Genomic DNA, 26,533 nt, shown 5'->3' on the forward strand with positions numbered 1-26,533 from the left:
TCCACTGTAATATAATCCAGCACATGCAAAGTTCTTTAGTAACCCATATAGAAGATTGGCTGCATATGAAATTGCTCACTTTAAAAATATTCATCCAATAATGCTTTTGGTGCCAAGAAATTGTACCTGTCTGCTGGGCTGAAGTTTACAGAATATACTGGATGAAAAATGGCAGTGTCGGACAGAGAGAGGAGGGATGTCAGGCTGTTGTCGCAAACACCAGCAGCTTTATCCCATAAAAGGTTCCGGAGATCACAAAGGGACCGCGCAGAGCCATGAGCGCCCCAGATGGTGGCGTCCTTGGTTACGCGGCAGAAAAAAAATGGCCGACACGTGCTGACTGGCGTGTGATGTCACTGTGCTACGGATTGCGTGAGAGGCCAAAAAGATTCCGACGCGTTTCGGGGAATACATGGTTCCCCTTCCTCAGGGTGTCTACGTGCAGTGGCACCAGACACTGCTTTATAACATGGCGATCCAATAGCAGCCAATCAGCATGTCGTGTTGCACCCATTCCTGACTCGCCAATGTTTACTGCAGTTTACCAATGACTCCCACAGAGTTATGGAAATAAAGTGTGTCGTGCTTAATGTTTTAAAATATGAAAACTTTATTTAATTAAAACAGGACTAATATAAGATAACACTAATATATACTTAAAATCAAATTTATTAAATAATATAAATATATACATTTCAAAAGGAGGTATAGAAATATAAGAAATGATACTATTAGGAGCTATATCAAGGGCTCCTCACTAACTTTCTTAATATCAATTCATTAACATAAAATCGATTAATTTCCCTAAAAAAAATATATACAAAAAGCAGCACCAAAAAGAATCTGTAGCGTGAAAAAAAAAACCTTCCAGGTATATACCAAACCTCATAATAGGATACAAAAAGAATGAAGGCAGCACTCCAATGGAAAATATGAAATATAATTCAATGGCCCATGTGCGACGTTTCAGTCCCAAGTGTGGTCCTTTCTCAATTACAATGTTTGAATAAATGAGTGAGAATACAGGCTTTTAAAAATACAGAAGGGACTGAAGAATTCCCCATTAAAGATAACCTGTTCAACTATGGGAGTAATTTATATTTTAAGATGCCCCTGTAATAAGATCTACGTGGGGAGAACAATAAGAAAATTGACAGGGTCAAAGAACATTTGAATAATATCAAGAGAGGGTTTTTAGGCCATCCACTTTCTAGATATTTCACAATCCAGTAAAGGCCTGACCTTTTGTGGGATTGAGATTTTCCGCAAAAAATGGTGAGGCCCTAACTATGTAGACCAAATGTCACTGGTGGAATCCAAATGGATTTTTTACTTAACTGTTTGGCCCCTAAAGGATTAAGTTTTGATTTGGAACTGCATGCCTTTAATTAAAATCCTTTTAGGCCCTGCCCTCCCCCTCTGTCTCATAATATCATTCATTATCTTTTTCGCCCTTCCACTCCTTCGCTCTAACCTTTGTGCCATCTTTTAGCTTTCTATTCATGTTCCTACTTTTATACCAAAGCTGTTACCCCAATCCTTATACATACAACGATGTATCCATTTCTTTTAACATATACACATTTATATAATGTAAAATATTATATATATTGTATATGTGTTTAGCGGAATTAATCTATTTTATGTTAATGAATTGACTTGTTTTAAGAAGGTTAATGAGGAGCCCTTGCTATTTCTCCTAATAGTATCCTTTCTTATTTCTATACCTCCTTTTAAAATTTATATATCTATTTATATTATTAATAAATTTGATTTTATATTTTAAATGGTGTAAACTGATTCATATTATTCCTGTTTTAATTAAAGTTTTCATATTTTAAAACATTAAGCACAGCACACTTTTTTTCAATAACTCTGTGGGAGTCATTGGTGAACTGCAGTAAAAATTGGTGAGTCAGGAATGGGCACAAAACGACATGCTGATTGGCTGCTATTGGGACGCCAGGTTATACAGCAGTGTCTGGTGTCACTGCACGTAGACACCCTGAGGAAGGGGAACCGTGTATTCCCCAAAACGCGCCAGCCTCTCGCGCGATCCGTAGCACAGTGATGTCACATGCTGGTCAGCACGTGTCGGCCATTTTTTTTTTTTTTTTCCTGCCGCGTAATCAAGGACACCATCGGCCGGGGGCGCTCCTGGCTCTGCGCGGTCCCTTTGTGATCTCCAGAGCTCTGGAACCTTTTATGGGATAAGCCTGCTGGTGTTTGCGACAACAGCCTGACATAAAGGATTGCAACAGAACCACAGCAGGTTAGATTGTCAGCTATTACAGCTGCAGATCATTTCTCCTCTCGCTGATCGACACTGTCATTTTTCATCCTGTATATTCTGTACACTTCAGCCCAGCAGACAGGCACAATTTCTTGGTACCAATACTTGCAGGCTGCTCCTGCTGCAAGTAGTCAGATAGTTAGCTAGGTAGTTTGTCAGCTAGTTCAGCTAGTTAGGATAATTTGTCAAATCGACCTTCCAGCATCAAAATCGTTCGTGCTGAAAGTGTGGTGCTGCCAGGAGAGTCCACATTTCAAAATCTAAATCCTTTCTGCTAATAGTGCGGTGCAGCCAGGAGTCCACATTTCAGCATCTAAATCTTTTGTGCTAATTCTTTGGTCCAGCCACGTTATCTCAGCAAATAAATACAGATAGTTAATTGACTGTCAGGGCCTAGGGTTGTAAAACAGCTGGTTAAAAGAGGGGAAGGGTACATCCAAAATGAGTGGGGAAAAAAAAAGCCATGTTTTGGTGGAAGGGGGAATAGGCTTGGTGTACGTAGGGTAGGTCGTAATGTTACTGAAAGCTCTACTGAACAAACACCGACTCGTCCTATACAAAGACAACTGACAGCTTCTTTTATTGGATAGGCTACTTGACTCCCTTTCTTTGTCAGCCACACATCGTTAAGCCTTGTAGATGAGGGCCAGAAAGAGCATGTGCTCCAATGGATGTCAAGTGTTGCATCAAGTGGCGCCTCCTCCTCTTAGCCTTAACATCACACGTGGTACAATCCTCAGAGGTGGCACCCCGATTACCTTTGTGTCACAACTCTCCAACCGCCCGATTGACCCAGAGTACAAATAGTATAATTGCGCAGCATGGATGCATGGGGCAGGGACTTCGGACCAGCATTTCTAGCTTAAAGGGAATCTGTCACCTCAATTTGGCGCAGTATGTAAATGAGTTGTGTCCGGTCCAATGGGCGGTGTTTTGGCTCCTTCCCTCCACCCCTTCTTGGCCGCCGTACACAATCTTTAAGGTAATATCTTTTAGTTGTCCAGATTACGCGCGTGCTCATTGCATTTTCCAATTGCACGTGCATTGTTTGCTTTGCCCAACTACGGGCAAAGCTGAAAAGCGTTACTGCGCATGCGCCGATGAACCATGTCCCAGAGCACAGAAATGGCAGCGAAATACTTCCGGGACGTATTAGTGCGCATGCGCCGGTGAACTGCTTTTCGGCTTTGCCCGCAGTTGGGCAAAGCATACTGCGCACACGCAATTGAAAATTGTAATGCGCACACGCGTAATCTGGATGACAACTACAGATATTAACTTAAAGATTGCGTACAGCGGCCAAGGAGGGGTGGAGGGAAGGAGCCAAAACACTGCCCATCGGACCGGACACAACTCATTTACATACCGCGCCAAATTGAGGTGACAGATTCCCTTTAACCCCTTTCTGACATCAGACGTACTATCGCGTCCATGGGACCTGGGACCCTATGCCCATGGACGGCATAGTACGTCTAGCGCGATCAGCGGCGCCCACGTGGTGAGCGCCGCTGATCGCGGCAGGGTGTCAGCTGATTATCACAGCTGACACCCGGCACTATGTGTCAGGGGCGGTCACGGACCGTCCCCGACACGTTAACCCCTTGCACACCGGGGGTTAAAGGGAAGCATCGGCAGGGAGGGGGCTCCCTCCGTGGTTCCCTGAGCCCCCCACAGCAGCGCAATGTGCAGCGCTGCTGCGGGGGTCTCTCCCTACAGGTCCCCGGTTCCAAGATGGCGACGGGGGCCTGTAGGGAGCTGACTTCCTCAGTGCCTGCAAAGCGCAGGCAAGAGGAAGTCTTCAATGCCTGTGACAGATTGCTGATCTGTCACAGTGATCTGTGATATGACAGATCAGTGATGTCCCACCTGTAAAAATAAGAAGTGTAAAAATAATTTTTAAAAAATCACTAAATTGAAAAAAAAAAATATTCCCTAATTCATTTTTTGGACATAATAAAAAAAAAAAAAACAATGAAAGTACACATATTTGGTATTGCCGCGTCCGTAACGACCTGCCCTATAAAACTGTCCCATTAGTTAAGCGAACCCCTTAAATCATTTTTTGCTTCATTTTTATTTTTTATCATACCGCCGAACAAAAAGTGCAATAACGCGCGATCAAAAAGGCGCATATAAATATCCATGATACCGCTGAAAACATCATCTTGTCCCGCAAAAAACGAGCCACCACACAGCATCATCAGAGAAAAAATAAAAGTTATAGCTCGCAGAATAAAGCTATGCAAAAATAATTATTTTTTATATAAAATTGTTTTTATTGCATAAAAGCGCCAAAACATAAAAAAATGACAAATGAAGTATCGCTGTAACCGTACTGCCCCGAAGAATAAAACCGCTTTATCAATTTTACCGCACCCCCCAAAAGAAATTCATGAAACGCTGGTTATTGTTCATTCTGCGTCCCAAAAATCAGAATAAAAAGCGATCAAAAGATGTCTCGTTCCCGACCATGATATCAATAAAAGCGTCAACTCGTCCCGCAAAAAATAAGTCCTCACATGACTCAGTGGGTCAAAATACGGAAAAATTATAGCTCTCAATATGTGGTGATGCAAAATGTGGTGATGCAAAAACTATTTTTATTCGGACTCCCATGACAGCACCACGAGAGAGGGGATCCGCCCTTCAGGAACAGGAAACCGACAGATACAAAAGGGCGGCACCTCTCCCACGCATCAGTTGGCTTCCTGTTCCTGAGGAGACAGGATCCTACAGAAGACCGGATCCCCGGCCGGCGCAGGTAGCGAGGGGGTCTCCTACCTCGGCCTGGTGCGGAGCTCCTGGAGGACGCCACGGTGGCCCAGGATGGGTGGCATAGCGGTGGCGTGTGCAGCAGGGAGCGGCGTCCGGAGGAGGTCCGTCTCCGTAGAAGAAGCCACTGCCGGTAAGTATGCCCCCCGGGGGCTCCCAGCTCCAGCGGCGCAATCGCGGTGGTCAGGGGGGCCGGCGCGGCTGCGGGGTGCTGAGGCCGGGAAGCGCTGCACACTGAAGCGCCCGGGCGTCCCACGTGACTTCCGGTCACGTCGGAGTCGCGGTGACATCAGGGGGCGGAGCCGGGGGGCGCTTCCGGGTCGGAGGCGCCACTGCGCAGGCGCGAGGATCCAAGATGGCGGCGCCCATCGGAGAGACGCCGATAAGCGCCGGTTCTCCTGCCAGGAGCGGCGCCAGCTGGGGAGGGGGGCCCTATTAGGGGGGAGGGCGCGGGAGGAAAATCTGTCCGGAGGAGGGGTATATAGGCAGGACCCTAGATGAGTGCCTTGCCTTGGCCACATTATTGCGAGCAGTAATGGAGAGCGATCAGGAGCAGCAGCAAAAGCAGCAGCAAGGGCGGCAGCAGCGACAATCATCACTGCCGCCCCTGGATGACCTTCGGCAGGTCAAACAGAAGAAGAAAGAGTCCCGTGACATTAAGGAGCGTGCGGGACGAAGTGACCAATTCAGTCATAAAGGCTCCTCTAGGCGGACAGGAGCATCGACTGAGAAAAATTCCCATCATTCTCCGGTACTTAATTGTGGCACTGGAAAGTGATCTTCGTGAATGTTCACTCAGTGACGGGGCCTCCTTCTGTGTTTTATTCTAGGGGAAGAAAGCTACGAGTAAAACCAAACACAGGGAATGCGCACTCTGTGCATGCCCGTTACCAGACTCATGCCCCCAAAGGTTGTGTCCCCCCTGTATCCAGCAGACAGTGGCGGAAGAGTCGCCCGTGGTAGCTGCGAGTTTAAGGAACATAGGGCAGAGATGAAGGAAACCCTAAAATCCCTGTCCCAACCAGAAAGTTTAAGGGGTGGGGACCCGGTGGAGTCCGATTCCTCGGCAGAATGGAGAAGTAAGGACTCCCATGTTTCATCTCCCTCGTCCTCCTCAGAAGAAGAGGACTCTGGTCGGTTTTGTCTGCCGCTTGACCGAGTAGACAAGCTAGTAAAAGCAGTCAGAAGGACAATGGAAGTGGAGGAGCCTAAGCCCCAGTTATCCATGCAGGATGTCATGTTTGGGGGGCTGGAGCAGAGGAAGTGAAGAGTCTTCCCATTGAATGAAAACACTCAGGATCTGATCCGCAGAGAGTGGAAAAAAACAGATAATAGAGGGTCGCTACCACCAGCCCTCAAGCGTAGATATCCCTTTGACGATCCGACAGTGAATACTTGGGACAAGGCCCCCAAATTAGATGCAGCCATTGCGAAGGCATCAAAAAGGTCCTCACTCCCCTTTGAGGACATGGGGTCCCTTTAAAGATCCTCTAGACAGGAAGGCAGATGCCTTCCTTAAAAATACCTGGGAAATGGCAGCCGATTCCTTAAGACGAGCAGTAGCATCAACATGCACGGCCAGGTCCATGATGGTCTGGTTGGACCAGTTAAAGTCGCAGTTAAAACAGGGAACGTCTAGACAGACAATTCTTGGGGCCCTACCAATAATCCAGGAGGGTGCAGCCTTCCTAGCAGATGCCTCGGCTGATGCAGTAAGAATGGCCACCAGGGCAGCAGGACTCTCTAATGCGGCTCGTAGAGCCCTGTGGCTAAAGTGCTGGCCGGGAGATATTCAATCCAGGGCGAAACTCTGTACTATCCCATGTGAGGGGGAATATTTGTTCGGTGCAGTCCTGGACGAACTGCTTGAGAAGGCCGGGGATGATAAGAAAAAATTCCCAAATCTTTGGTCTGCGTCCTACCGACGTCCATTTAATAGAAGGAGATTCGGTCAGGGGAGAAGGCGCAATCCTTCACCTAATAGAGACCGTCCCAGATGGGAGGATAGAAGAAGAGGTACGGGCTTCATGTTCAGGCGCTCGTCGAGAGAACGAAAGAGACAGAATCAATGACTAGCAATTCCCGTGGGGGGTAGACTGTCATCCTTCCTCCCAGCATGGTTACAGATCACCAATAGTGACTGGGTGCGCAATGTAATATCCACCGGGCTTAGATTGGAGTTCACTCAGGTCCCACAAGATACCTTTAAACCAACTCCCTTAAGATCTTCACCCCTCGAACAAGCTGCTTTAGAAGCGGAGGTCTTGAGCCTGTGCCAGAAAAACGTCCTGATAGAGGTTCCGGAATCTGAGAGAGGTAGAGGGTTCTACTCTCCCTTATTCCTAATCCAAAAACCGGATAAAACATTTAGAACGATTATTAATTTACGTTTCCTTAATGAGTTTTTGGTTAATCGCATCTTTAAGATGGAATCCATCAATTCAACAATAGACGGTATCAATAGACGGTATAGTCCGTCATTATCAGTATAGAGCCCTTCCCTTTGGTTTCTCAGCAGCGCCCCGGGTATTTACAAAAATAGTGGCCGAAGTTATGGCTCATTTACGGGAAGTTGACATCTTAATGGTCCCATACTTAGATGATTTTTTGATTGTGGGAAATTCGGTGGGCTATTGTCTATCCCAGATAGAGAGAACCTCGGATGGATAATAAATTACGAGAAATCCCGATTTCAGCCCTTAAGGGTCCAGAAGTTTCTAGGCTTGCTATTAAATTCAGAAACTCAGCAGTGTCTGTTACCATTAGATAAATTACAACAGATACAGCAGCAGGTTCTTCGGGCAATTGATAATCCCTCCATGACCCTCAGGCAGGCCATGTCTCTGTTAGGCTCTCTAACCTCATGTATCCCAGCAGTCAACTGGGCACAATTCCACACTAGGGCCCTTCAGAAAGACGTCCTGGTTAATAGCAGGGCCTTAGAAGGCTCCTTACAGGGTCAAGTATTGCTAAGCCCCTCGTCTCTTACATCTCTTAGGTGGTGGCTCGATGACGGAAACTTAGCCTCGGGGGTGCCCTGGATGACGCAGATAACCCACCTTATAACCACAGATGCTAGTCCTTTTGGTTGGGGAGCCCATATGGGGGACATAGTACAGGGACATTGGGACTCCGATGCTGAGACCTCATCTAACCAAAGGGAGCTATTGGCGATTGAGTTTGCAGTCAAAAAACTCATTATGTACCTACAGGGCCATCATGTGAGGATACTCTCGGACAACCAGGTAGCAGTAGCCTATGTCAACCACCAAGGTGGAACTCGCTCCGACGCCCTGATGCGGATAATGGAACGTCTCCTTCAGATAGCCAAGAAAAATTTTTGATCTTTAACTGCGCTCCACATCAGGGGAAAAGACAACGTGAAGGCAGACTTTCTAAGCCGCAGGGTCCTAAAGCAAGGAGAATGGGCTTTAAACATGGATATTTACCAGATTGTCCGCAAATGGGGTCAGCCGGAGGTAGACCTCTTTGCCACCAGAGAAAACAGGAAAGAAAAATCGTTCTGCTCTCTGAATCCCAGGGAAAATCCACTGGCAGTGGATTCCCTCCTGATAAGATGGGACTTCTCTCTAGCATATGCCTTTCCGCCATTATATCTCCTACCTCTGGTAGTAAGGAAGATCAGGGAAGATCGGGCAAGGGTCATATTAATTGCCCCCTTTTGGCCCAGGAGGACCTGGTTCGCATGGTTGAGGACCATGTCGGTAGGCGATCCCTGGGTACTGCCGAACCTTCCGGAACTCCTCTACCAGGGGCCAGTCAGCCACCCACAGGTAGCGGGACTCCATTTGACGGCGTGGTGTTTGAGAGGACACTATTAAAGGATAGAGGGTTCTCCAAAAATTTAATTGATACCCTCCTAAAAAGCAGAAACCAAACTGCCACAAACATCTAAGCTAGAACCTGGAGGCGATTCCTGTCCACCTTTCAGTTTGATGTCAGGGACGGAATTCCCACGAAACAAATTCTGGAATTTCTCCAGAGGGGTCTCGAATTGGGTCTATCCACAAGTACATTAAAAGTACAGGTTTCAGCCTTAGGGGCCCTGTTTGCATGTGATATTGCCAATAACTATTGGGTAGCGAGGTTCATCAAAGCAGCGGCTAGATCGAGACCCATACACAAAGACAGATGTGTACCTTGGGACTTAAATTTAGTCCTTACGGCCATGACAGCCCATTTGAACCTCTGGATTTGGCCTCATTAAAGATTATATCTCTTAAGGCAGCTTTTCTGGTAGCGATAACATCCGCATGTAGAGTAAGCAACATACAGGCACTTTCCAGATTGCCCCCTTACACAGAGTTCTTACAGGATAGAGTAATCCTAAGGCCGGACCCGGCATACCTTCCCAAAGTAGCATCACACTTTCACAGGACACAAGAGATAGTTCTGCCTTCTTTCCTCCCTAATCCGACCAATCCTAAGGAACAAAAACTTCAGGCATTAGATGTTAGGAGATGCTTACTTAAATATTTATCAGCCACGGATCCTTGGAAAAAGGAGAATGCATTATTCCTATCCTTCCAAGGTCCCAGGAAAGGTTGTAGAGTATCAAAACGCACGTTAGCAAGGTGGATTAGGGAGGCTATCTCTCTTGCCTACACAGCAGGTGGCGGTCCGGCCCCACAGAATTTGAGGGCGCATTCCACTCGTGCCATGGCATCATCTTGGGCAGAGAGATCGGGAGTGTCAATTGACCAGATATATAAGGCGGCTACCTGGACATCTCCTTCCACCTTTTTTAACCACTATCGGTTAGACATGTGTGCCTCCTCATATCTCACCTTTGGGCTAAGGGTGCTGCAGGCTGTAGTCCCTCCCTAAATTAGTTTTACATCTCTGTAATTCTCTCGTGGTGCTGTCATGGGAGTCCGAATAAAGTATTAAGTTACGTACCGGTAACGGTATTTTTCGGAAGCCCATGACAGCACCCTTAGTTCCCTCCCTTGTTCACATATAGGGGTGCACTCCTTTAGAAGATTTGTTCACGAAATTACCTTATGTGGGAGATGGTGTAAAAAAATGTTTTGGTAAATAGGATAGGTTGTATATATTATATGCTGAGTACTAACCATGGTAGCCTCTCAAGCTCTGTAATCCAACTGATGCGTGGGAGAGGTGCCGCCCTTTTGTATCTGTAGGTTTCCTGTTCCTGAAGGGCGGAACCCCTCTCTCGTGGTGCTGTCATGGGCTTCCGAAAAATACTGTTACCGGTACGTAACTTAATACTTTACAATAAAAAGCGTCTTTTAGCGTGTGACAGCTGCCAAACAAAAACCGCCATAAATAGTAAATCAAACCCCCCGTTATCACCCCCTTAGTTAGGGAAAAATAATAAAATTAAAAAAATAGATATATTTCCATTTTCCCATTAGGGCTAGGGCTGAGATTAGGGTTAGGGGTGTGTTGGGGTTAGGGTTGGAGTTAGAATTGGGGGGTTTCCACTGTTTGGGCACATCAGGTGCTCTCCAAACGCAACATGGCATCTGATCTCAATTCCAGCCAATTCTGCGTTGAAAATGTCAAATGGTGCTCCTTCCTTTCCAAGCTCTGCCATGCGCCCAAACAGTGTTTTACCCCCACATAAGGGGCATCAGCCTACTCAGGAGAAATTGCAAAACAACTTTTGGGGTCCTATTTCTCCTGTTGCGCTTAGGAAAATAAAAAATTGGGGGCAAAAATATCATTTTTTGGGGGGAAAAATATTTTTTTTATTTTCACGCCCAGGCGTTATAATCTTCTGTGAAGCACTTGTGGGTTCAAAGTGCTCACCACACATCTAGATAAGTTCCTTAGGGGGTCTAGTTTCCAAAATGGCGTCATTTGTGGGGTGTTTCCACTGTTTAGGTACATCAGGGGCTCTCCAAAGGCAACATGACACCCGCAGAGCATTCCATCAAAGTCTGCATTCCAAAGCGTCACTACTTCCCTTCCGAGCCCCGACGTGGGCCCATACAGTAGTTTTCTCCCACATATGGGGTATCAGGGTACTCAGGACAAATTGGACAACAACTTTTGGGGTCCATTTTCTCCTGGTACCCTTGGGAAAATAGAAAAAATTGGGGACTAAATGATCATGTTTGTGGAAAAAATACGATTTTTTTATTTTCACGCCCGGGCATTATAAACTTCTGTGAAGCCCTTGGGGGTTCGAAGTGCTCACCACACATCTAGATAAGTTCCTTAGGGGGTCTAGTTTCCAAAATGGGGTCACTTGTGGGGGATTCCACTGTTTAGGTACATCAGGAGCTTTCCAAACACGACATGGTGTCCGATCTCAATTCCAGCCAAAAAAGTCAAATGGCGCTGCTTCCCTTCCAAGCTCTGCCATGTGCCCAAATAGTGGTTTACCCCCACATATGGGGTGTCAGCGTACTCAGGACAAATTGCACAATAACTTTTAGGGTCCTGTTACCCTTTGGAAAGTAAGAATTGAGGGTGAAAAGATCATTTTTGTGGAAAAAATATGATTTTATAATTGTACGGCTGTACGTTATAAACTTCTGTGAAGCCCTTGTGGGTTCAAAGTTCTCACCACATATCTAGATATGTTCCTTGGGCGGTCTAGTTTCCAAAATGGGGTCACTTGGGGGGGGGGGGTTCCACTGTTTAGATACATCAGGGGCTCTCCAATCCTGACATGGCGTCTGATCAGAATTCCAGCCAATTTTGCATTGAAAAAGTCAAACGGCGCTCATTCCCTTCTGAGCTCTGCCATGCGCCGAAACAGTGGTTCCCCCCCACATATCAGGTATCAGCGTACTCAGGACAAATTGCACACTAACTTTTCCGTCCATATTCTCCTTTTACCCTTGGTGAAATTAAAAAAAAGGAACCTGAATTATTTTTTTTTGTGAAATAAAGTTAAATGTTCATTTTTTTTTTAAATATTCAAAAAATTCCTGTGAAGCACCTGAAGGGTTAATAAACTTCTTGAATGTGGTTTTGAGCACCTTGAGGGTTGCAGTTTTTAGAATGGTGTCACTTTTGGGTATTTTCTATCATATAGACCCCTCAAAGTGGCTTCAAATGTGATGTGGTCCGTAAAAATAAAATGGTGTTGTAAAAATGAGAAATCGCTGGTCAACTTTTAACCCTTATAACTTCCTAACAAAAAAAATGTTGTTTCCAAAATTGTGCTGATGTAAAGTAAACATGTGGGAAATGTTACTTATTAAGTTTTTTGTGTGCCGTATCTCTGTGATTTAAGGGCATAAAAATTCAAAGTTGTAAAATTGCGAAATTTTCGCCAAATTTCTGTTTTTTTCACAAATAAACGCAAGTTATATGAATAAAATTTTACCACTAACATTAAGTACAATATGTCACGAGAAAACAATGTCAGAATCACCGTGATCAATGGAAGCGTTTCAGAGTTATTACCTCATAAAGAGACAGTGGTCAGAATTGTAAAAATTGGCCCAGTCATGAACGTGCAAACCACCCTTGGGGGTGAAGGGGTTAAACAATGATCAGTAAAAGGTGGATGAGTGACAGGTGTAGGCCTGGTGCTCTGAGAGCCCTGCAAAATTCAGGCAAAACACATGAAGGAGACACAACTTGGAGTCCAAACATTTCTAAAAATTAGGGGCAGACACCAGGAAAAGTGGCATCAATAGACCCACAGTTGAAATTTTATATTGTTTTATAAAGTTCAAATTAAATTAAGAGGTCGTGGGGACCGGTATAGGCCTGCTGTGCTTGGGAGCCCTAATACCTCATGCAACAGTGCAAACTGCTTTTCTGCTCAGCCACACTCAGGTGGCACAAGTATCAGCTTCGTAGATGACTATTGTTTAAAAATTTAAGGATAATAACACAGGTAATTGACTTGGAAGTTCATTGAGCTGCAAGGTGGATTGCTGCTGAAGGGGAAAAAAAAATCTCTTTAAGGCTATGTGCCCACGTAGTGTTTTATTCCGGACACTAAAAACCGGACTCCTTCCCAGAAATCGCGCGTTTTTTTCCGCACGATTTCACTGCGATTATGATCGCGATTTTGCCGCGATTTTCGCGTGCGATGTTCAAGCACTTTCCACGCGATTTGAAGCATCGCTTGGAAAGTGATTGACAGGTTGGTCACACTCGTGAAACATAGTGTTTGACAAGTGTGACCAGGTTTTCACTATTGAGGCCGCCTAGGCGGCCTCAATAGTAAAAGATAGAATGTTAAAATGCTAAAAAAAAATAAAAAAAATCGGGGTATATTTACCTTCCGGCGTCCCTCGCTGCATTCCCGGGCCTCGGCGTTCCCAGTAATGCCTTGTGAGACCTGTGATGACGTAGTCTCGCGTTGCTATAGCGATCTCGCGAGACCACGTCATCACAGGGCCTTGCCGCAAGGCATTATTGGGAACGCTGAGGTCGGGAATGCAGCGTGTGACGCCGGAAGGTAAATATACCCCGATTTTTATATTTTTTTTCTTTTTCTTTACAGGGGTATGGTACCCAGGGCCTGGAGGACAGTCTCCTCTCCTCCACACCGTGGGTACCAACCGCACATGAGACGCTTAACTTCCCGCATGGTGGGCATAGCCACATGCGGGAAGTAAGCGATTCTCATGCATTCCTATGGGTGCGGAATCGCGGCAATTCTTTGCGATTCCGCACAAAAGAATTAGCATGCTGCGATTTTTTTCCGCGATGCGATTCCACCGCGGAAAAAAGCGCAGCATTAGCACATCATGTGCGGAATGCCATAGGAATGCATGGAGACATTCTGTACACGATTTTTAAACGTTTTCGCGCCGAAAATCGCGGCAAAAACGCTTAAAAATCGCTACGTGGGCACACAGCCTAAATCTGCCTTAGTGAGTGTGTGCAGAGCTTAAGTGCGAATGGTGATAAGTGTGTGACTTGTACACTAATTCAAGCAGTAGCTATACTCATAAGGGATTAATTAAGGGTGGGGATAATAATTAAGGGTTTATAAGTGGCAGATGGTTGGGGCTTCCAGTCCTTAGCGAGTGTGAGCGTAAGTGTGAATGGTGGTAAGTGTGTCTTCTGATTCAGTGACTTTGGATTCAGGGAGTATCCAAGGGACGAGTTACTATTTCTTTTTACTTAACTTTTCTGTATGGTGCAATCCCCAATAGGAATGTGCTCCACTATTGCCAATGCCATCCAGTTTACATACTGCTGTGCTGTGCTGGATCTAAATGTGCAGCTGGCAACACTGGTATCCATAGACGATGTGGAAAGGAGTCTGCTGCTCGCTGAGCAGACGCTCAATGGGACTGTCACGATCCCGCCACTGACACCGGTATGTCACGGACGGAGGGACGCGACGCACTGCCGACATATGGCTATCACCTGCACAAGGGGGGCTTATCTTAAATATCCCACCGCTGACACAATGTGATAAAAAAAACAGCAAGCTAGTCTTGCCCTAACAATTTATCGCAGGGGGGTTATTTTGGATGTCCCACCACTGCTAACAGTATTTCACGAACTGCGGGGATTTATGTATATCCCACTTTTCAGTTCCTCTTTGGAACTTGCAGCTCTCTGGCGCCCCCCCTTACCCTCAGTTCAGTCAGGGAACTACACCTGGGATAATCGGTCGCCGGCCAGCTGCTTCAATGAGGACTGGCCATCCGGCATGCTGCAGTAAGGGAATTGTAAAATGCTCTGGCTGCAGCCACCCAATTAGCTTATAAAATCCCTTTCCGTCACAGTCAGCAGTACCCGGGACCCAGACCACACTTCGCCGCCACCAGCTCCAGATTTCTCTGATTAAGATTTTAAACTTAATAGAGGGATTCGAAGCCAACCCCAAATCAGTAGCGTAATTATCTTAAAGGCACGTAAATTCGTTTCTAGAGCATGAAGACAGACTAATAGTTATAATTTATTCCCAAAAGACGGGCAGTGTTTACAGAGAGAAAATGATTTTACAAAGTTGAGACATTAGATATGTACAATGCAAATATAAAATAAACGGGTTTAAAAAACAGAGATTAACACTTACATTTGCTTAGATGGTCTTAGGCTAACCATGTGGGGAGGCGGGGCCAGACGTCTCCCTGCATTTGGGATCCTATCAGCACGGAATCTCCAGCTAGAATGACCTCCCAACTGAGTGAGTGTGCTCTATAGTTCTGGGTCATGACATCATAAAAGGGGCTGTCTGGTGAGGGTCCTCCCCCTGTTCTTGGAGTTACAATCTAACTACAAAACTTATAATAACTATATCTCGCAGAGGGTACTTCGTATAAACACACACATAGTCTTCTCTTTTCCAGCCTGTCGAAGGCAATAATTCAAAACCAAACATGCAGTAATTATGTCACACCGCTAAGGAGAATTCCATTTCTCGAATTCTGTGGGTGCTAAAACCGTGAAAAACATGGCCTTGAACGCAGACTCAGTGCCCTACGCAGATATGTAATTTTCATATCTCTGCCACGTATGGTTTCCAATATCCGGCCTCTTTAATATTTCCCGTACTTGAATTGGCCGCATGGTGAGGACAAAGGACATTCTTTCCACTAGCTAATTACATTCTGTAGGGAGGGGGGGAGAGAGCAGGAAATAGCTGGTGTAGTGTTACAGTGAGGCAGAGGGACAATACAGAACTGCAATGTGTGTGTGAGCTGCGGGGGGAAGGAGGAGGGGCCGCAGCTGCTGGCAGGCAAAGTCTCATCTGTAGTTTAGAGAATGGAAGATTCTGGAATGTTCCAGAGAAGTCATACCTTATCATTACAGGGATAGATGTGTGGGAGGATGGTAGTATGGAGCTGCAGGACAGTGAAGCAGCAAGCTGGGTGAAGGCGGGGTAGAGGGAAGAGTGTCAGGGAGGTTAGTCCTTCTCTGTCACAACCCAATAAGTTTGCTAAGATGGGAGCTAAGGGGAATCAGTACAGGGGTAGCACTGCTGCAGCAAGGCATGTCCTCTGAAAGCTGGAGGAGTGTCTGCTCCAGTAAGGGGGGAAATAGAGCAGAGCAGGCCAGACAGGAGCTGGTAGTGGGGGACTCAATTATTAGGGGAACAGGGCAATCTGTCACAAAGGCAGTGTGCTGCCTACCTGGCACTCAAGTCCAACACATTGCTGATTGGGTAGACAGATTATTGTGAGGGGCTGGTGAGGATCCAGCAGTCATGGTGCACATTGGCACAAGTGACAAAGTCAGAGGTAGGTGGAAGGTCCTTAAAGATGATTTCAGGGAATTAGGCCGCAAGCTTAAAACACGGACATCCAAGGTGGTATTCTCTGTAGTACTGCATGTACCACGTGCTACGCCAGAGAGGTAACTGGAAATTAGAGAGATAAATAAGTGGCTCATGAATTGGTGTAGGAAGGAGGGGTTTGGGTTCCTAGAGAACTGGGCAGACTTCTCAGTTGACTACAGGTTCTACGCTAGGGACAGGCTGCACCTCAATGGGGAATGTGCTGCTGTACTGGGGGAGAAAATGGCTAGAAGGTTGGAGCAGTGTTTGTACTAGAGATTGAGGGGAGGGTATTCATTTTATAGGAGGGGAAGATAGTGCAGATCGTGACCTGGGCACAAATAAAGAAATTGGGGGTGGGGTTAGAACTGTTAAGATTTTAGAGAAGAATAGAGAGATACAAAAAGTGCATGTATACTAATGCCAGAAGCCTCACCAACAAGGTAGAGGAATTAGAATTAACTTTATTGGAACATAATTATGACATGGTGGGGATATCTGAGACATGGCTGGACGAGAGCCATGACTGGGTGGTTAATTTACAGGGCTATAGTCTGTTCAGAAATGACCGTACAAATAAGAGATGGGGATGTGTTTATGTGTAAAATCATCCTTAAAATGAATTATCGATAGGGGTTTCTTATAAGTCTCCAAAAATAATGGAAGCAACAGAATATCCTCGTAAAGCAAATTAGATGAAGCAGCGACTCGAGAAGTCATTATTATGGGAGACTTCAACTACCCTGAAATACATTGCGGAACCGAAACCTGCAGTTCCAGCAAAGGTAATAGGTTTTTGACAACTATGAGAGACAATTACCTTTCACAACTAGTTCAGGACCCAACAAGAGGGAGGGGCATTGCTAGACCTAATATTAACAAACAGGCCAGACCACATATCAAATATAAGGGTTGAGGGTCACTTGGGTAATAGTGATCACAAAATAATAAGTTTTCATGTATCCTTTAATAAGATGTGTAGAAGAGGGGTTACAAGGACCTTCAGGAAGGCAAATTTCCAACGGATGGTAGATTATCTTAGTGCAATTAACTGGGACAATATTCTGAGACATAAAAGTACACAATGGGAGATGTTTATTAGCATCCTGAATAGGACCTGTGCACAGTATATACTGTACAGTATGGGAATAAACATGCTAGAAATAGGAGGACAACACTATGGCTAAATGGAGCTGTAAGGGGTGCAATAAGTGACAAAAAGAAAGCATTTAGAGAATTAAAGCAAGTAGGTAGTGATGAGGCATTAAATAAGTACAGAAAAATTAAATAAATTACTTAAAATGCAAATCAAAACAACAAAGATTGAGACAGAGAGACTCATTGCCAGAGAAAGTAAAAATAATCCCTAAATATTCTTTAACTACATAAATAGTAAGAAACTAAAAAATGATAGTGTTGGACCCCTTAAAAATTGTCTGGGTAAAATGGTGGATGAAGATGAGGAAAAAGCCAATATGCTTAATGAAGTTTTTTCAACAGTATTTACACCAGAAAATCCCATGACGGACAACATGATCAGTGATAACAAAAATTCTCCATTAAATGTCACCTGTGTAAACCAGCAGGAAGTACGTCGGCGTCTAAAAATCACTAAAGTTGACAAATCCCCAGGTACGGATAGAATACACCCCCGAGTACTGCAGGAATTAAGTACTGTCATAGATAGACCATTGTTTGTTATGATTGAGTCACCGTAGGAGGCAAAAATAGAAATGCTAGCTAAGTCCAGAAAACCAGAGAAGTTGACAGCTATCGGATTGCAGACCTCTGAACCTATCAACACAACTAGCAGTAGCCATGGGGGGCTCCTACGATGCCCTAGACCCCTCGATTACAGCCAGAGGACTACATAGCCTAAAGACAGAAAGGGAAATCTAAACTGCCCCAGAGCAGACCCCAAAGCAAAAGGCAGCCCCCCACATATAATGACGGTGAAGCAAGAAGAAAGAACAAAACACAGACAGAAAGATAGACTGAGCAAAGATGGGGCCCACGCTAGCTTACATAGGAAAGGACAGGAAGGCTGCTGTCTGCAATCCGTGAAAAACCCTATGAAAATAAGAGCCAACCAACTGACAGTAAAAAAGGCCCTGAAGACGCTAGGCTTCAAAAAAGCTATGTCAGTACTCAGGAATATTCTGAAGACAGAGCAACAGGCAAAAGGAGATTCAGCTCACCCCAGCAGGGAATGGCAGAATCCAGAAAAGCAAGGAAAACAAAACACTAATGCAAAAAGGCAAAGCAGAAATCTTAGCTTTAGATGAGCAGGAATCAGACTGGTTTCCTAGAAGTCCACAGAGAAATCACCCGCAAGCCAGAAGGGCGTCGGCAGCCTTATATCCAGTCATTAACTCCACTCAGCCAGTCATCATCATCAGCCCCAGGTGTTTGACAATCAGGCTCACTACCTTTCTTCACCAGAAGAGGGAGTTCCTCGGGCCTCAGTAGTGAAGGGGAAAATGAATTCACAACAATTGTTTTTTATCTTTAAAGATTCCATAATAACAGGGTCTGTACCACAAGACTGGCGTATAGCAAATGTGGTGCCAATATTCAAAAAGAGGACATAAACTGAACTTTGAAATTATAGGCCAGTGAGCTTAACCTCTACTGTGGGTAAAATCCTGGACGGTTTTCTAAGAGATACTATACTGGAGTATCTGGAGAAGAATAACCTCATGACCCAATATCAACATGGGTTTACGAGGGACCGTTCCTGTCAGACTTTGCTTATCAATTAACGTTATTCTAATACAATGCTGTTTACCCTATATTTAAGGGTACTGCTACACTACGTGATGCACCAGCGATTCCGACAACGATACGACCTGGTGCGTCGCTACATGATCGCTTCATGGTCGTCAAACAGGCAGACTTGCCAAACGATGCAACAGCGATCCGCATAACGACCTCGGCGGTCGTTGGGACCTTGTCACACAGTAGCGATTCTGATGACTCCCGCCTGCATCCATGATTTCTGAGTTGCTAACGAGGTCGCTCGTCGGTGTCAAACACAGCGATGCATGCTGGCCAGCGGGACACCAGCGATCAAAAAATGGCCCAGGACATTCGAGCTCGATTAGTGACATCGCAGCGGGGGCCTGGTCGCCGCTACGTGTCACATGTCGCGAGATCGCTGGCGAGGTTGCTGTTGCGTCACAAAATCGGTGACTCTTCAGCGATCTCGCTAAAGATCTTGCTATGTGAGACAGGGCCTTAACTCTTGAACAATTAATTAGGGTCTGACATTCACATGTGATCAAACATCTAGTTTGCACTTTATTTCAGTGGTTTTGATTTGTCCTGCTCATTTTGCCATACTTTTATCATGTAAACCCCTTTATATTTCCTGCATTTTGGTAGTACTACTCTGTCTATATGATTTTAATTTTACTGTATTAATAAACTTCGTTTTATGGTTAAATATACTCTTCAATCCTATCTTGCTTTAATAATGCAAAGTTAGGCTGGTGTGTATATGGAGGCGATTGGCTGAAGACTGCTGCCACTTTTCCAGGTAGTTGAACACCTGGTGTGGGTTATTTGGGGAGGTGTAGGCATCCACCTCAATTTAACAACAAATTCGGACTGATGTGATGAATAACCGAATGAAGAGAAGCAAAGTATAAAATAATTAATTTTTATTAAATCATGTGTTAAAAACATAAAAAACAATGCAAAATGAATATAACAAAAACAGAGTGCCCAAAAAGGGGGGACACTGTACTGTGCTACTATCCTGTAAATCACATGTGGAGAAAAGGCTGCACTTTAAACCAAAGGAGTAGGGTAAATACAATATATATATCAAGGTCTGTGACCTCCTAGGAAAATAAGGCAAGCTATACGGCGAATACTTTGCAGAGCACTAGGTGAAATAGCATAAGTATCGTAAATTAGACCGTGTTACCAGGGTAGCCAGATGGAGCACAGCTGTATGGGTAGACCTCAGTGTCTCTCCTCACCCCGATGTACGTTTTTAATAAAGTTTTGGCATATTTTACTCAAATGCTTCTACTTCTTCTTTTTGGGTATTACATTTGTTCGGAAGAGATTTTACTATTAGAATGCTTCTTTTTTGGGCATTGATTAGCTCATGGCTATATTCCACATTCAGAGTTCCTTGCTCGACTTGATAACCAAATGACTAATAAACATCTCACTAGAATTTTTTCCACTACCCTGTCAAAGGTTTGTGGACAGCTCCTACTATTCAACATACCTTAAAAATGCACTCCCATCAAAGTTTTGTCCTCTTAACCTATAGCAATTATCATATTATATATCCCTGGGTACCTATTGCCCATTTTGCTTTTTTACCCAGTTAATTCATTTATTTTCTCTGCTCTATAAAGAATCAGGAAGTTTTTTTCCCGTGCATGAAACATTCCTCTCTTCAACTCTTGATTCCGCTGCTCCCTTCTCCTCCCTGACAGGGAGTTTTGCAGTGACTTATGACTCATGCAGGCACAAGGGCTAAATTAGCAATTGTAAACACTCAGTGCTGTATAATATAATGAATGCAATATAGTAAGAGAATAAAATCTTTCATGGGAGTGCTTCTTTAATTGGTAACCTATCACTTGGATGACCAACTAATGCAGCGATACACCAGCTCCTCCCATTCTCCACTCCTCCACTTGTTATCACTTTCTCCCTATATATTATCCTTTTTATGATGTTTTAATCGTTAATATAGATTTTCATTTAAGTTCTGGCATATCTTACTCAGACACTTCTACTTCCTCTTCTTTTTGGGTAGTTCATGAGCTAATCAAGCATGGATTATGTACCATCCCATGAGGATTTTGTTAACACTCTATCCTTCTAAAAAATTGTAGAAGATTGGAGTAGATGAGTTTTCTAAAAACAATCTCACACCTTTAGGGATTAATGCATTATTCAGTGGAGTATTGAATAGACCCTTAGAAGGCAACTGATGGATAGAGGGGATACACTGACAATCTGTAGGTAATGTTAGAGGGGTAGGGGTACTGTAGTTCCATAACTTGGAAATTGTTAGTGAGGACCATCACTAACGCAGTGATAATAACCTCACCACTCTTCTGTCCCACCGCCCCCCCATCCCATCATCCAGTCCTCTGTGCCTCATGGGATGACTGCACCTCGAGCAATGAATGGCTTAGCTTCACAATGCAGTGTGATAGTACGGCGTGCAGTGACATCAGAGGCCTACTTGGCGCCAGAAGCTCCAGCGTACGGTGAAGCAGGCAGAAGATGATGCGCGTATTTCCACATTTTATGTTTTTTATGCTATGGGGTCTAGAGACACAACATAATAAGGAGCATTCAGATCAGATTGAATAACTTTGATGCAAATTGAATTTCCCTGTTACATTTGTGTGATTTTCCTAATTCATAACTTGGCAGATTGGGTCATCTGTAATCAGTTATAGTAGTCACTAGAGTTATAACCTCAGTGTACACCAGGTGTGATGTCACAAACATCCTCATGAAGAACGGAACGTGATTGTGACACGTAGAATTCTCAGCACAAAACGCGTCCACACCAGCACTCCGCTGCCATTTCTCAGTGAGACACTTGTGCATTACGGAGTTTTGGCTCCCTTGTTGGACTTTCACAAGGACTTCTACAGCAGAGACAGTAACGTCATGCCATGTAGAAGGAGATACAGGTTTCAGAATTCAGGTAATTTCAACCATTGACTTTTTATAACTAAAAAGTAAATACCCCAACTAAAACATTCTCTATCAACCTCCACCTAAATCCTAAACCACGAGGGGGTACCCAAAAGAATTAGGAATCATCCTCTGGAGCGCATCATCCCCTATAAGACGATTCTTATTTCTTTTGGGTATCTCCTTGTTCAATAAAGGCCCAAGAAAGCTGCAAAAGATAAATATGGAACAGATTACTGATTTTGGCACATAAGCAGCCAGCAAATAATGTCTCTTAATGAATTTAATAATGGCAAAAGGTTTACTAGTCCACTAATGTTAATCTCCAGCTGATAAAACAATGATTTTATCAAACCTACAGAAAGGACCTTGTAAGTGACACATCGCTGAAATCAGCGTTTTGGTCTGGACTTAATCCTGCACTCAGATTAGGTGGCAAAAACCTTATGACAGATTCCCCTTAATCTTGAGCACCATAATGTAGGGGCAGGGAGCCTGATTCCAAGAAGTGTAATTTGCTCAGCAGCTTGCTGGATTTTCATTGCATTCAGTGTCTAATCAGTAGGAGATTATCACCGCAGGATGAGGTGTTGCCTGCCAGGCAGTCCAGATAATCTGTTTAACGAACCACAGTGGGCACAGGAATCTGCCAGTCAGTGTTGTCTGTAGGGTTATACACAGCTCAGCATTTATAGCACCGCTGCATATACAGCAGAGAAAACGGATTTTATTATTACTGCACCAAACTGCCAGTAAATGATACTTTGCTGCAATCAGGTTCTCTTCTCCTACATCAGATTACATAGCAATCACCTGGTGACAGATTGCCTTTAAATACAGAAAATCTTGACCTTAAAGTGACCTAACGCTAGCAAAATAAATAATCATAATCAAAACCTGTGATCTATAATCTCCTTATATAGAATTCTGCCTGTGTTTTCCAGCTTTTCTCAGGCTAATGGACAAGTAACACATGCCGCTAATGGCACCATTTACCTAATGTGACTTATCCATAGAGGTCTATTGTAGATTGATTGTATCTGCACTCTTTGTTTTCCAGGACACTTTAATAACAGGAATCATGTCTATGGAAGTAGGAATGGACAGGATAGGTCCAATTTCCAGAACATCAGAGTGACGATCGATAACGACTATTATGTTGGGAGTGAATGGGACAACCAATCAGACAGGAGGACTGAGCCAGCCCGCTGTGATACCCCAGTAGCCGCACCCTCGAATACCAGCAGAGGAAATGAGACTGAAAAATGCCCAATATGCTTAGATGTCCTACAAGGAGACATCACTTCTTTATTGTGCAGACATTCATTCCACACTACATGTCTAGACACATGGCTCCTCTATCACTGGACGTGCCCCATGTGCCGTGCAGTTATCACCAGCCAACATTAGGTATGTATACTTATAGGTATATATATATATCCTGTTATCTAACATGTATTGGCTTCCTTATTCAAAAGAGTATGAAATAAATTCCCCTGGTGTGAATGGTGCCCTGCACAGAATTGCCCTTTTCACCTCTCCTTTCCTTTGTCTGCTGCACCTTCATTCTCCCTCTCTCTGGAAAGATGTTAGGAAGCGTTGATGGGGGGCTGTTACTAATAGTACTTGGTGCCCCCTAATGCCACCTGCCGCTCTACATGGAACTGGGATATAAAATATACATAGTCTAACTATTAGAGTTTTGCCGTGTCTCGCTCAAAGTCAGGACAAGTAAGACATGCCATCTAATGAAGCTACTCACCTAATAAGAATTCCAGAGAGATCTAATTGGGGTATATTTATACTGTTTGATTTTTAGGAGCCCATGCTGCCAGGAGAAAAAATGGAGGCTCATGGACACCAACAAAGAAGACGGAAAACGCACCAGTCTGATTAGATATTTTGCGCAGAGACATTAACTATCTATAAATAAAGAAAATGTGGATTTTTTACCATATTGTACAAAAATAAAAGTTAAATATGTCTTCATTATACAAAGTATATATGTTTAGATATTTTTGCCCAATTGAGGAAACTTCAAAAACATTTTGTATGTTATTATAATAGACGAGAGCTAACAACATTACCATTGCAAAGTAAAAACAAAAGGAACAGTAGAGTTAAGGTACTGTCACACTAAGCGATATCGCTAGCAATATCGCTATAACTTGTGACGTTATAGCGATATTGCTAGCGATATCGCTGTGTCTGATACTTACCTCTGACCGCTCCCCCGCTGGTTATCGCTGATCGCGCGAGAACGTCCAGGACTGTTTCTCGTCGTCAGCTTCCTGCGGCGCTTCCTGTGGAGAGACGAGCGTGGACGCTGGCGGGAGGGCGTCAGGATCGGCTCGTCTGACAGGTAAGTAACGACCCCCGACCGCTGCTATGTCGCTGGTGAGATCTGCCTATGTGGCAGCTCACTAGCGACCACTTAGCGATGCACCAGCGATCCTGACCACGTCATATCGCTGGTCGGGATCGCTGGTACATCGCTAAGTGTGACAGTACCTTTAACGAGGTAAAAAATGGAGAGGTAAGAGGAGCGGAGAATGGGAGGAGCTGGTGTCCAGCTGCATTAGTTGATTATCCAAGTGAGAGGTATCTAAAGAATCACTCCTTCCATCATACTTTTTCTCCTTTTAATATATTGCAGTCATCATATTTTGCAGCCAGGCATGGACTGGTCCACAAGAGAACCGGAGAATCCTCTGGTGGACCCCTGTGCAGCCATTCCTCTTATATGAGCAGTACTTGGCACAATATACTTGAATCACTATGTACAAAGCCAAGATCTTATTCATTAACAATCTACTCAGTTCATTGTTATATAAATTTGTGATTGAGAATAATGTCACATTTGCATGCAGTTGAAAAGTGGGGCTCTGGAGTTGGTTACTGGTGGGCCCTGGGCATCCCAGTCTGACACTGTATACAGCACTGTTTGCTTACAATTGCTTGTATTGTCTTTCTACCCAGTTAGTTCTTCTGTTTTCCATTAGGTCTATGACATCACGAGATTAAAAACTGACAAGCTGAATCTAAGCGCTATGTAGAAACAAGAGATCTATTTTACCTGAATCAGTTTTCCCTAAAGGATTCCTGTAGGAGTGCATTTAGTCCTTAACATTGTTTAGATAGCTGGTACTTTACAAACTAATAACTATAGAAATCTTATAAATATATGAAGTCTCAAAACTCACAAACATAAATAAGTAAAAAAAAAAAGGTTTTTTACATTTATTACATACGAGATAAATCTAAAGTACATAAAAAGGTTTTAATAATAAAAAGAGACTAGCTTGGCCCATGCAAAATTTTTGCACATTGGTCATCGGGGACGCAGGCAATTTCAAAGCAAGCTGGTCAAATGTAAATGTATTTCATGAGCTGATGAACACAGACAGGTATTTATATATGTAGATTGGTAATACAATAAATTGTTTTGATTAGAAGAGGCCAAAAAATGTTTTCCTGTTTAGGTGCCACCTGCTGGTCATTGTGCCTTTCTGCAGGTTTATGAAAATGAATGTTTGGACTGTATTTAATAATAAAATCGTGAACGTGTGGTTTGTTTGGCTGTTTTCTTGCTGAAGGGAGCAAGTTTACCTTTGAAATGGTGTATCATGTGTGGGTGGGGCGAAGTAATCATCGAAAAAGCAGTGCATGTTTACAAATGTGTTGGTAGTGTGCTTTGGGGTACTGTGGTGCCACCTGCAGGTCATTTTTCCTTACTGCAGGTTTATGAAAATTAATGTTTAAACTGTATTTTGTGATCAAATTGTGGATGTGTGGTTTGTTTGGCTATTTTTTGCTGAAGGGGGCAAGTTTACCTTTCAAATGTGTATCATTTGTGTGTGTGGGTGCAGTATGAACGGGGATACAAAGGAATCACCTAACACAGTGTTTAGAAATAATAGAATAGATAGCTAAAAAATGCAGTCCAACATGAAGACTCAAAAAGAAGGGACACAGGGAGGCAAAAGATCATGGGCACATTGCTACACTATTACTGATCTGATTCTACGATACAGCATGATTTACTAATCAGAATCAGATCAGTAACAGTGTAGTAGTATCAATATTAAAGGACAGAGACGCTAACAGGCTCGGTCTGGCCTGGCGGGGTACCAGGTAAGTGCCCGGTGGGCCCTGAGGGTCGCTGGGGCCCTTTAAAAATGCTGCCCCTTTAAATGAGGTGGCCCTTTAAGAGCGCGTCCCATCATTTACAGCCGGGACATGCGTGCACATACCATAGCGCGGCGCCGCGCGTACCCCGCTCTTTGGTGGCAGCACAGGAGTCCCAGGTGCAGGGCGCCCTGTGCCACACTCCGGGCCCGCGGCTTCTCCCATATACACACGTGTTATGCGCGGGCCGTGTGCTGCTCCTCCACTTCCGGAGATGGCGCCTCTGCCGCTCTCGCCACCCGTACAGCTGCTCCTCTCATGGACGGGCCGGGGAGAGTCTCCAGAAAGCCGCAGTCACTGCTCCCTCCTGTACACACAGCAGAGGAGCCACCAGGCATCGGTGCGGGGATAGATTGACATTGTGGGTGCAGGCGATCTCAGGCTGGCAATGAAGCGCCATACGA

General features: G+C 44.4%; 1 protein-coding gene across 4 annotated transcripts in view; it reads left to right on the forward strand.

Annotated features, from left to right (window-relative positions):
• RITA1 (RBPJ interacting and tubulin associated 1) overlaps positions 1-23,942 on the forward strand; it is a 42,366-nt gene extending 18,424 nt beyond the window's left edge. For all 4 annotated transcript variants that reach the window (XR_012222057.1, XR_012222058.1, XR_012222059.1 and 1 more), the window contains 2 exons: positions 23,002-23,351; positions 23,761-23,942. The gene's annotated coding sequence lies outside the window, so the exon portion shown is untranslated. The remainder of the gene's footprint in view (positions 1-23,001; positions 23,352-23,760) is intronic.
• Positions 23,943-26,533: the final 2,591 nt, after the last annotated feature.

Source organism: Dendrobates tinctorius, unplaced genomic scaffold (genome assembly GCF_039654945.1).
Source record: "Dendrobates tinctorius isolate UK_male_01 unplaced genomic scaffold, ASM3965494v1 ptg000206l, whole genome shotgun sequence".
Lineage (NCBI taxonomy): Eukaryota > Metazoa > Chordata > Amphibia > Anura > Dendrobatidae > Dendrobates > Dendrobates tinctorius.